The sequence below is a fragment of the Callithrix jacchus genome, chromosome 10, assembly GCF_049354715.1.
Source record: "Callithrix jacchus isolate 240 chromosome 10, calJac240_pri, whole genome shotgun sequence".
Taxonomy (NCBI): domain Eukaryota; kingdom Metazoa; phylum Chordata; class Mammalia; order Primates; family Cebidae; genus Callithrix; species Callithrix jacchus.
The window spans coordinates 129,107,804-129,119,891 of record NC_133511.1 but is presented as its reverse complement, the minus strand read 5'-3'; the positions used below and the strand labels follow the sequence as shown (position 1 = coordinate 129,119,891).

At 55.3% G+C, this 12,088-nt stretch overlaps 1 protein-coding gene across 5 annotated transcripts in view; it reads left to right on the top strand.

Moving 5' to 3' along the window:
• KCNQ1 (potassium voltage-gated channel subfamily Q member 1) overlaps nt 1-12,088 on the top strand; it is a 403,111-nt gene that overhangs the window by 293,631 nt on the left and 97,392 nt on the right. The gene's annotated exons all lie outside the window — the stretch shown is intronic.

Sequence of the window (12,088 nt, the reverse complement as noted above, 5' to 3'; positions counted from 1 at the left end):
GGCAGAGCCAGGGCAGGTCGCTATCTGCAGGAGCCCCCAGGGACCCCCAGCAGCACCTCTCCTCCCCTCCTGCCCCAGGGCTGGCTGCTGCCTTGTAACCCCCAGAACTCTTGGCTCTCATGTACGTGAGTCAGCGCTGACCATTTAACCTGCCGCAAGACACTCTGCTGGGGGCTGCGACATGGTTAGGTTCCCTCCACATCAGAAGGTAGAAGGAAGAAAAATAAGTTCTGAAAGAAACAGACTTGCCTGGTCCCCACCCTGCCCTTGAGGTAGACAGAGGTTTTGCACAGAATGACCATCCCCGCAGCAGGTGGCTTGGAGGGTACCACCATGATTTGAGTCCCTGGGCAGTGCTGGCCAGAATCAGCCTCCATGAGATGGGCAGGGCAGTCCAGGGCAGAGGAAGCTTTGTGCCCCAAGCTCAGATACATCAGCGACAGTGAGCGGCAGCAGGCAGCCTCAGGCCCTCAAGTTGGTCCCCATGTGCCCATTTGCAGCTTGCCTCCTACAGCCGCCTGGCCACTGCACCGTGATACAGCAGTGGGGCCTTCATGCCTGCCGGGTGTCTGCCTGCCCAGCTGTGCCCACTCATGTGGTAGATTCATCCAAAGGCTGATCCTGAAGGCCCTGGGCTCCCCCCGGCCCTTTCTCAGGGCAGTTTACACTTTGCAGCTGAATAAATCAGGGGCAGAAATGCCTGGCAGGAGAGTGTTTACCGATTTGGTTTTCTGGGGCTGAGGATGCACGGTGTTTGTCCAGGCTGTGTCCCGCTGGCTCCTCTGAAGCTTTGCAAACAAGGGCCTCAGAGAGAAGGAGGCCTTCCCGTCCCCATGTGCTGAATTCAGGGCGGTCCTGACAGCCAAGCACAGGGGCCCGCTGTGGTCTCCTCTGCACGGCTGCTGAGGGAATGCAGGTCAAACAAAGCAGGCCAGCGGCTTAGGGACCCCTGAGTGAGCAGGCGGACCCACAGGAAACCCAGCACTCCAAGCCCCCGTGGCTGGGTGTAGCAGCCACCCAGCAAGACTGGACTGAGAGGCCACGTGGGCAGCCACCTTGCCAGGTGGGCACAGGGAGTGCAGGTGATTCGTTCTTGCCTCAGATCCAGGAGAAGAGCTTTTTGCCTGAACCCACTCTTGAATGTTTCATATTTTTAGAGAGCTCCTTGTGAGGACAGTGGCCCGAGCAGGCTTCGATGAGCATTAGAGCAGGAGGCCACAACCGGGCAGACCTGAGCCTGGAAAACTGCTTGTCATGTTTGAGAGGGAAGGGGCATTCCCAGAAATCACAGGGACGACTGGTATGAGGCCCAGGCACCCAGAGCCTGCCGCCCACCTAGATTCCCTTACTGTGCGGGGGCCCCTTATTGTCCCTGGGGGTCTTCCAGCCCCTGGGCCCTGTGCTCCTCCGGAAGGTGAAGTCTGGGGTACCACTGGGCATCTCTCTTTACCTCTGCAGAAGCATTCATGAGTCAAGCCCCCACCCCTTCAGGCCCTGGCCCAGGCCTCAGGGCAGGCCCACCACCCAACCCACTGGTAGACTTAGGGGTAGAAATTATCCCAGCTTTTATCCAGAGCTCAGGGCCCAAGATGTCAGGGCCCCCGCAGGCTGTTGCTCTGCCTGTGGCCTCCCTCCTGGCTTCCCGACATGCAGCTCCCAGAGGGAGAGTTTGAGCAGGAAAGGGAAGGCGCTCAAATCCTTGTGCCAGTCCCTGCATGGCCCCCTGGGGACTTGTGTCTCCAAGGAGAGCAGCCCTGTACAGCCTGCTTTCACCGATTGTGAGAGCAGCGGCCGAGCCACAGGGCTCTGGTCTGCCAACAGCGCCCACAGGAGTAGAGCTGGTGCTCTCCCGCACAGCATCCTCCAGCCCCCACGTCCTCCCTAAAGCCGTCTCTCTAGTGCCCACAGACCACTCAGTATCTTCCAGGAAGTGGCTAGTGTGCTCTGACCACAACCCAGCTCTGGAATTCGTCTTCCCTTGTGGTCTGTCTAGACGTATATAAGAATATGCATGCGTGCACACATGCGCTTCTCATTCCAACTTAACCTATTTTTTAAGGTAATTTTCATTTTAATAAATAGAATAAAGTACATAACCTAGTAATACTTCGATAGAACAGTTATTGTATTAACCACATTTTACAGTTTTCCGGGCCTGCACATGATTCGTCCTCTGCAGATACTCTCCCTCACCCCAGTCACTGCACCTGTTCCCCAGGACCCAGCTAGGCTCAGCCAGGTGACTGCCTGGTTGTAAGTAGGTGGGCTCATTAAATTGTGTATACCCAGGTGAGTGTGGCCAGAAATGGATTTCAGATTTCTGTGAAACCTTGTCAGCTGAGGGGAGACGCAGTCTATAGGTGAGTTGGAATCAAACAGCTGAAAAGACAAGGAAGATGATTGCAAGAGACTCTAAATGAATTTTGTTCTCAGGGGATACCGAAGGTCATGGCGTGCAGACAGACCTGGGCCTGGACAGTTTATTGCTGGTATAAATAAATGCCATTGATTTGGGTGGGTTGATCTAGAGTGGGAAGATTATTGCAAGAGATTCTAGAAGAATTTTGTTCTCAGGCGATACCTGAGGATCATGACAGTCAGACGAACCTGGTCCTCCCCTCAGTGCACAGCAGGGTCTCCCCTCAGTGCTCGAGGATGTCCCAGGTTAGGCTGCACGTCTCAGCTCCATAGGGTCAGATTCACGACCTCCCCGAGGTAAGCAGCCTTCTTGATCAGCCACCATCTAAGCCCCAAGCGTGCTTCGTGACAGGCCCTTGAGCCTAAGAGGCGTTGCCCCAGCGCTGACATCGGATGCCTGTTTAGTCAGCGGACTGCCTCAGAAAGGAATCTCACAGGCAGCGGGTTCTTCTGGTAGGGTGGGATATTTCAGCAGGAGGTAAACAGGTGTCATCGCAGGACGGCAGATTGGGACCTCTCCTGGTGGGCCTTGAGGGTGCCGGCCTGTAGACCTGCTCCTGCCTGTTCCTGCCTGGTCCGGGGCCTCTTGATTGCAGGTCTCTCCTGGGCTCTCAGCCCCAGGTGCCTGCCCTACCCCACGTAGCTTGGGATGCCATCAGCACATTGCTGGTACCCGTGGCACCTTCACCACCCTCTTGGCCACATTCTGAAAATCAATGGTTAATTCCTCCTTGAGTACACTCCTGCTCCCCCAGGGCATGAGCCCTGGGGCCTGGGCTGGTAAGAGCCAAGCTCTGGGCCCAGGAGGGGCTCAGGAAGGGTGAGTGGTCCCTGGTAGAATGTCTCAGGGACCACAGGTTCCAACAGCCAGTGTGGCACCTATGGCCTCCCCCTGTTCCTTTGGAAAGACAGAGGGGAATGGGACACCACCAAGGGACCCCAAATCCAGGTTCTTCACTCAAGGAATTGTAGGGGCAAGACCAGTGGACCTTACCCCCAGTGCACAGTCACGGCTGCATTTCTACAGGCCTCGCACAGCCAACAAGCAACCTTTCCAAGAGGCCACAGGGGACTCAGGCTTGCAGCCTGCCTGTTTAGGATAAAAGGCCACTATGTGTCCACTCTGGTGTCTCTGTTCAAACACGAGGCAATGTGGCATCAGGAACACCAATGCAACATTCAGAGAAGGCTCTTTAGCAGCTGGCCCCCAATGGGCTCACCAGCCTAACCAGCTCTCATAGCCGCTGAGTTCCTGCAGAGCCTTCTGGGTGCCCGGGAGGGAAGGATGTGTTTCACACTCCAGAGATGTGATAGTGCACTGCAGAGCATGTGATAGCTGCAGGGGGGCAAGAGGTGCCATTTTAATGAGAGTCACCTGAGAGCAGGCACAGCCAATGCTCGTTTGCGGTTGCTCCTGATGCAGAGCCGGCGCGTGAGCTGCATGCGTTCTCACGCTCATGCGCGCCTGCATTTCTTCTCCATTGTTTCCTGGGCCCCATGCCGTGCCAGGCACTGTACTAGGCCCTGGGGATAAAGAGGCAAACAAGAGATGAGACCTTCATCCTAGAGCTTGGTGTTTTGCAGGGAAAGTGACAGGGAATGAGAAATCTATTAAGGGACCAAGGCTCTGGCAGGGGCTCTGACCACATGCGAATGAGGCCTCGAACAGGAAGTGAGCTGCAACCTTCTTTAAATGGAAATTCTAAATGACGGGGTGCCGAATGCATCCACCCCAAGCCTCATTGCGTGGGCTGTTAGGCAGTATTTTCCTACATTTTCTTCTGTGAGATTTATAATTTAGCTTTTGTCATTCAGGTCTGTAATCGCGTCCAGGTGCACCTTTATATTCGGAAGAATCCCCCTCAGCTTCCTTTTCCTCCCTGGAGTGATCCCCTGCCCTGCAGCCGCTTCATCCTGTGCATAGTGGTTGATGTGTCATCTCTGTGGTCCACTGTGTTCCCGGGGATGCACGGGTGTGTGACCGGGCCTCCCTCTTTGCACTGAGAGTCTGCTGGTCGGAAGGAAAATGACAGCACCCCAAGGTCTGCTGCTCTGCTTTAGAAATAGTTTCCAGTACCCGGAAGAGCTCCTAAGCCCCTATGTATAAGAATCCCTTTTAAGTGCGACTTATCTATTATGGGACTTATCTGGGACCTTTATTCCTCCATGCCAACTTTAAAGCTCAGTTTATCACATTTCTTAAAAATATCAGCTGGAAGTTTGCTTGGGGTTGCCTTGAGTTTGCAGATTAAATTTGGGAAAAACCAGAGTCTCTGTCATGTTGCATCTTCTCCTCCAGGAGCTAGGAGTCTCTCTGCATTGAGTCAGGTTCTCTCGGTCTTCCGTTGCCATCTGTAAGTGTTCTCCTGAAAGGGCCGGTGGAGTCCTGCTTCCATTATTCCTGGATGAGACCGTCTTTCCCATGCTATTTTGGAGTTTATTTCTCCCAGGAGTTTATCGCTGGTATAAATAAATGCCATTGATTTGGGTGGGTTGATCTCACACCTGACAAACGTGCCGTACTTTCTACCAGCTCTAATAATTAATCTTTTGATCGTGCTGATTGTCTGAGGGGATCAGTCCTATCAGGAGGGGTCAGTGTGACTGCAGGCCCCTATCCTCCAGCCCCTGAAGTTCTTGCCTCATCTGACTCCTCACATCTTCAGGTACGGGGCTGGCAGAGGCTGGGGTTACCTGACCCTTGCCACCCTTCTGCTGGGCCTCAGCACCCAGAGGGGCAGGGGCTTCCTCTGACACACTACAGGGATTTGCTGATGGTCCCTTGTCTGCTCAGTAGAGGTGCCATGGAGAAGGCCGCTCAGCAAGGGCCACCTGTGGGCCTGAGCCCGGGGCCAGGGCCAGGAGCAGGGGCAGCAGCAAGGCAGCTCATCCTTCTCCCTCACTATTTGTTTTGTGTTTGTTTGTTTTGAGATGGAGTCTCATTCTATTGCCCAGGCTGGAGTGCAGTGGTGCAATCTCAGCTCACTGCAAACTCCACCTCCCAGGTTCAAGCGATCCTCTCACTTCAGCCTCCCGAGTAGCTGGGATTACAGGTGGGTGCCACCATGCCTGGCTAATTTTTGTATTTTTAGTAGAGACAGGGTTTTGCCATGTTGGCCAGGCTGGTCTCAAACTCCTGGTCTCAAGTGATCTGTCCACCTCGGCCTCCCAAACTGCCAGGATTATAGGCATGAGCCACTGGTGGCGCCTGGCCCCGCACCACCATTTTGTTATTTTAAATAAACTTTGATTTTAGAATAGTTTTTGGAATTACAGAATTCTTATGCAGGGGAGACGTGCCCTTTCCCCCAGCAGCCCTATTTTCAGTGTCTCATATTAGTAGAGCATTTGTCACAAGGGAACACCAGTGCTACATGACCATTAAGTCCATGCTTGACTCAGATTTCCTCAGTTTCCCTACTTTTTCTGTCCCCAGGCCCTCCTCAGGGTCCCACGATACATTCCCTCCTTCGTCTCCCTGGGCTCCTCTGGGCGGTGACCGTTTCCCAGGCTCTCCTTGTTGGTGGTGACCTGGACAGTTCAGAGGAGGACTGGTCAGGGGTTTGTGGGGTGCCCCTCTTTGGGATCTGTCTGGCGCTCTCTTCACGATTAGACTGGGCTGTGGGCATGGGGATGAAAAGCACAGAGAGAAGCGTCCTCCTCATTTCCTGGTGCCGAGGGCCCACCCTGTTGGTGCGGCTCATCGTGGGCGAGTCTGTCCCTATCTCCTGGCTCTGAGGTCATGGCTGTCAATCTTCTCAACTGTGATTTGCTCTTTTCCCCCTTTCCAGACTGTCTCTGGATCCACCAGAATTTGGTTCTGGGGCTCTAGAGAGACCCTGGGATGTGGATCATGCTAGTGACCCTTGTGAGCCCCAGTGGTGGCAAATCCAGGAAGGGACCTCCTGGGAATGAGATCTGGCCTCTGCCTGGATCAAAGCCATGGCCCCATTTCCCGGGGATAGGGAAGCTGTGCAGGCAGCCTGGGTAATGGGCCACCGCCCCAGGCAGGCGTGGGAATCCACACATGGCCCTTCTCAAAGACGGGTGCTGTCCCTGGGGCCCCGGCAGGGTCCTGGAGCCTCTCTCATTGGGCACATCCGAGCCCAGCCTGGGCCATGGTGGAAATGCAAATCTAATTAGTCTGGCATTGAGCCCGTCTTAAAAGTATTAACAGAGCCTTAAACTGTGCTGTTGGACGGGGATGAAGAAACGCCTCAGAAAGAAATTACCGGATGGTGACAAAGCCCCAATTTATTAGTCTTCTCCAATGGGGACTGTGCAAAGGACATTAATTACTTTAATGGGACTTATTTTGCTTCGTTGCCCAAAGTAATTGGTTTATTAACCTCTCCTTCCCTTTAGGGAGGGAGGGAAAGGCGGGGACCTGGGGGTGGCCCCGGGAGGGGCTTGTCCAGCCTTCTGCTCCTCTGCCCAGCGGTGCAGCCTTGCACCCTGGGGTAGCTAGTACTCGGTCCCCGCTGGCCTGGGCTAGAGCCACCCTGGTGCCCACCGATCTGTTCTTGTTTGCTAGGCATCCACTGTGTGCCAGGCACTGGGAATATGGCCATGAGAAAGACAGGACCCTCAAGAAACAAGCTGTTCCTAGAAGGCCATTAGTTCACTGTTGCCACGGGTGCCCAGAGGAAAGGAAGGTGGCTCTGCTCTGGGGGTGGACACGTCAGGGCAGGAAGGGCAGGAAGGGCTGCAGGCTAGGACAGCGGGGAAGGCAGGACAGTGCCGGGAAAGGGAGGACTGGTTGCCCACAGGGCATGGGGGTCATCGGGGCAGTTTTCAGAGATCAGAAGGAGGTGGTGGGAAGAGGAACGCAGGGCGAGGCTGACTGGAGGCAGGTGAGTCGGCCCAGCCTCAGGAGCCAGGAGGCGGCTTCCACGGGCTTTGGCAGATGAGGAGTGATAAGGTCTGTGTTTCAGAACAATCCCTCTGGCATGAATCAAGCCGTCTTGAAAGCAGACCAGAACTGGATGCTTCCACCAGCAGCAGCAGCAGAATACTGCAGGAGGACCAGCACTCAGGCCAGGGCTCTGCCAGCCACTGATTCCACACTCCAGCCTAGGAAAGGACAGGCGCCCAGGGCTGGGTTTGTGGCCAGTGCACACTGTCCTCAGTGGCCCGGGAGGCCCAGAACTACGCCAGGAAAGACCCCTATGCAGCCCTCAGGAAAGACTCCTATGCAGCTCCAGTCAGCCCGTCTCCTTGTGTCCCCACACCTCCCTCGGGTGAGGGAGAAACAAGTTCCCCTCAGGAATGCTGGTCAAGCCGGCATGCCCCCACCCCCCAGCTCACCCTGGTCCCATGCAGGGCTGCTCCCCAAGTGAATCCCAGAGGTGTGCCTGCCCTACATATCCCAGTAAGGGTGGTTGTCTGTGTTGGGTGGATGCAGGAAGGTGTGCTGACATGAAGGGGCCCCATCAGATGCCCCCGGGTTCCTCCCCAGGCAGGGTTCTCAGCATATCATGTCAAACCAGGCTCCACTCTTCCTCCAAGTGAGCCTGAGGGCCAGCTGGCCATCTGCATAAAGGTGTGAGGCCCGGATGGGACAGGCCTGGCAACCAGGGCCCAGCACCAAACTGCAGGTATGGGAGCCCCAGGCAGCCTGGAATAGGGGCTCAGAGGCCACCTGGCGCCCACAGTGGGGACTCCCCATATCAGACCTGGCTGGGTCACAGAGTTTAGGGTCCAGCCAGCTGCTACTGCTCCTCCCTCTGGGCCTGAAGACCATCTGTCATGTGACAGGGACAGGCTAGGCCTCCCCTGAACTCATGTGAGCTGCAGACACTGTTCTGGCCAGGTGAGTGGTGCCCTGTGGGCCAAGGTCCCCACCTCTGATCTGGCCTCTGGGTGTGCAGGGGCAGCCCCAGACCTCCGGAGTGCCCACTTCTGCTCCTTGCAGTTGTCACCTTGTCCTTGAGTCTAACTGGGGCTGTGCTGCCTTAGACATGAGCTATTCAAAGTGGCAGGAGGGGCAAGATCCTCTGGAGCAAGGAAAGAGTGTGGAGATCGTGCCCAGCAATGTCCATGAGGCCATTCACGGGATAGAAAGCAGCTCTGAAACCCAGTGGCCCTATAGTCAACACACATGGGGCCGCGGGAGAAGGAGGCTTAGGCCAGACCATGTGTCAGAGGCCTCAGGCCTGTCTCCTTTACAAATGGGGGGCTGTTCTGCCAGCACCCCAGCAGGGAGGGTGGGAGGATGCCATGATTTCCAGGGTGGTGCCAGGACCTGTCTTGCCTAGGCTCTGCAGGGAGGGATCTGGGGTTGAGATTGGGAGACCTAGGAACTGAGGGGTGTCAGGGCCTCGGCTGAAGCAGCTCAGTGTCACTGAGTCCACACTGGGAATGGGGGATCTGAAGGCCAGGGCTCTGCCTGGTGCAAACTGTATGGCCTTGGGTACGCCGATGAGCCTCTCTGGGCCCCAGCTTCCTTATTTGTACAAAGAGAATGATAGAGGAGTTAACATGTGTTTAAAAACACAGGGGCTCCCGTGGGCATGGTGGTGCATACCTGTAATCCCAGCACTTTGGGAGGCTGAGATGGACAGATCACCTGAGGTCAGGAGTTCAAGACCAGCCTGGCCAACATGGTGAAACCTAGTCTCTAGTAAAAATACAAAAATTAGCTGGGTGTGGTGGTAGATGCCTGTAATCCCAGCTACTCAGGAAGCTGAGGTGGAGAATCACTTGAACCAGGGAGGTGGAGATTGCAGTGAGCCGAGATCATGTCACTGCACTCCAGCCTGGGCAATAGAGTAAGACTCTGCATTCAAAAAAAACAAAATTGAGTACAGGGGCTCTTCATGGTGCCCTGAGAAATGTGTATAAATGAGTGAAAATGGGGTGAGAGGGACGGAGGGGATCAACCAAGAGGCCAGTGGCAGAGCCAGGGCTCAGAGGCATCTTACTGGTAAAGCTGGGAGAGACCTGTGCAACCCCACCTGAGTGGGGTACCATGGGTCCAGGGTTCAGGTCAGTGCCGGGGCAGCTGGGGGCTGGGTCTCTGGGGAAGCTGCGGAATGGCATATATTCTGGGGAAGAATGGGGCCGGAGCCTGAAACAGGACGACAGAGCCCAGGGCTGAGGACATGGGGGATGGGGGTACAGCTGTTGGCGGTGTGGCTGGCCTGGCCTAACCGGTTGGGGAATCCGTGGGAGGCTTTTGTGTTGCTCTGTAAACTGCTGGGCCTTCCTAAGGTGCCCAGGGAGCCTTCCCACAGAACGTCCAGGCTCCTGCTGGCCCACGCCCCAAGTTCTCTGGCTCCCGGTGTCTGTGTGGAACCCACCAGTTTCTCCCCACGTCTCCTCCTCTCCTGTAGGGAGGCCCTGGCTGGACCAGTCACTTTGCAGCTCACAAGGCTTTGGAAGGCAATGCTCACAAATCACTTTTCTAGACAAAGAACAGTAAGAAGCCCATGTCATTCTTCCGAGACATTAGGAGTTTTCTCTCCCTCGTTTTAATCAACCAGTTCCCAATAAGTCGTTTCAGCCAGCCCATTACCAATGGCTCATAACCTCCAGGGGCCGCTGGGAGAAATGGGATCCCCTGGCTCTTTCGCTGAAAACGCTTTTGTTGTTCTCTTTCCCCTGCGTGCTGGAAGCCAGCCAGCTCGCCAGTTCCATTAACTTAATGAGGGCTGACAGCCTGCGACAAACGTCCTCATAATCTCCCCGGGATTTAAATGGGGTCCTCCCCAGTAGCCTGCCTACACCCCAACCTTGAGGCTCTTTACCCCAGCCCCTCCCGGGAAAAAGCCCGGACAAAGATGCATTTCTTTTCTAGTTCCTTCCTGGTGGCTGGGTGCAAGCAGCCTCAGACCTTCAGGCCATCTGCCCAGTTTGGGTCACCCACGGCCCCCGCACCCCACAGCAATTTCTTGGGAGCTAATCATCCCCAAAGCTTGGAGCTGCAAGGCAGTGACTGGTTTTGCTGGGCTCTGCCGGTCCCTCCGAGGCTACACCCTGCTCACCATGAAAACTTTATCCTCAGCCACACCTTTCTTTCTGGAACCTGCTGAGGCCTAGCATAAGAATCAGTTTGGGGTCCTCTCACACCCTCATCCAAGCCCTCATCTCCCACCCTCCACTTACAGAGAAAGGCCCAAGCTCTCAGCAGGAAATGGATGCCAGTGTCTAGGAGTGGGTGGGGTCCTGGATCGGGCCTCTACGGGCAAGCGGAGGCAAGACTGACTGAGCAGCTGCCCAAAGTAGGCATCCGTCCCGTGTTCCACCCCCAGGAAACCCTTTCTCCCGATGCGGAGACTTGTGTCTCAGTGCAGAGGGCAGCGGGGACACCGCAGCTCCAGAGCGGAGAGTCCAAGTTCCCTGCTGGCAGGCACCTCCCTGGCAAACAGGCCATTGGTGTGTTTTCCCTCTGAAATGGGGCAGCGACCCTCGTTCTGAGAGCAGTGGCTATCCCCAGGAAGCCCTCAGTGAGCATTACCATGGTTTTTAAACAAAAGCAGCTGCAGATGTGCCATGCCCTTGCAAGGACAGGCAGGCAGGGACTTCAGGGACAGGTCCCCACAGCCAAGGTGTTCAGCCACCCTGTTCCCTGCACAGAGTGCCTCTCCCACCGGCTCAGGGTAAAGGCAAAAATGGCACTTGCAGGCTGTGAGGCCTGACCACCTTTGCCCTCTTCCCCCCGAAGCGTGGCAGACCTCACCATGGCCCATAGTGGACGCCCACACATGTGCCAAAATGTTTCCTCAAAGACGCTCTTCTGCAAAGCCGCACTTTCTCAGCTGCTGCTGCCACCCTGGCACCTCTCTGGGGTGCCTTGTGTTTCCTGGTCCTCCCCGCATGCTGAGGGGCCATCTGAGGCAGCACTTGCCCTGTTTTTGGTCATCCCTGTTTTCACCCCCAGGCTGTTTGTAGCCAGAACCTGGGAGTTGTGTTGTGTGGCGTTGGGTTGCATTGTGTGTGTTGACTGCGCTGGACTGTGTGGAGTGTCACTGAGTTGAGGTTACGGGGATGATTTTAGCTAAACTGAGGTAATCTAAACCCAGTCGAATGGCTTTGGTGTCTGCACTAAGCTAAACTGAGTTGAACTGAGCAGCCCGTTTAGCTGGCATGGGCCAGGTGGTAACTCAGGGCATCCGATAGGATACTTCATGTCTTGATCTGTTTAAGCTGCGATAACCAAATACCATGGACCTGGTGAATCATACATAGGAATTCATTGTTCTGGAGTCTGGGAAGCACGAGGTCCAGGCGCCAGCAGATTTGATGTCTGGTAAGGGGTCTGTCTGGCTTCTGGATGTCACCACTTGTGTCTTCACATAGCAGAAGAGGCAAAAAAAAGGTGCAAACCAGCTCCCTCAGGCCTCTTTTCCAAAAGCACGAATCCTATTCCTGAAGGCTCTGCCCTCATAGCCTAATCACCTCTCAGATGCCCTGTCTCCTGATACCATCAGGGATTGCGGGTGAGGTTTCGACATAAGGACTTTGGGAAGACACACACATTCAGACTACAGCACCTCGCTCCTGGAAACAGGAAATGTACCGGTTCCTTTCTTTCTCTTAACTCATTCGGCAAAATGAGTTCTCTTTGCTGAATCCATTTCAGTCACCTGTCCCTAGGACGCTCACAGAATTTCATTGCCAACTAGGAAGGTTGGCTCTGATTGTTCTCCTTTGTGGGTTGCTGATAAGA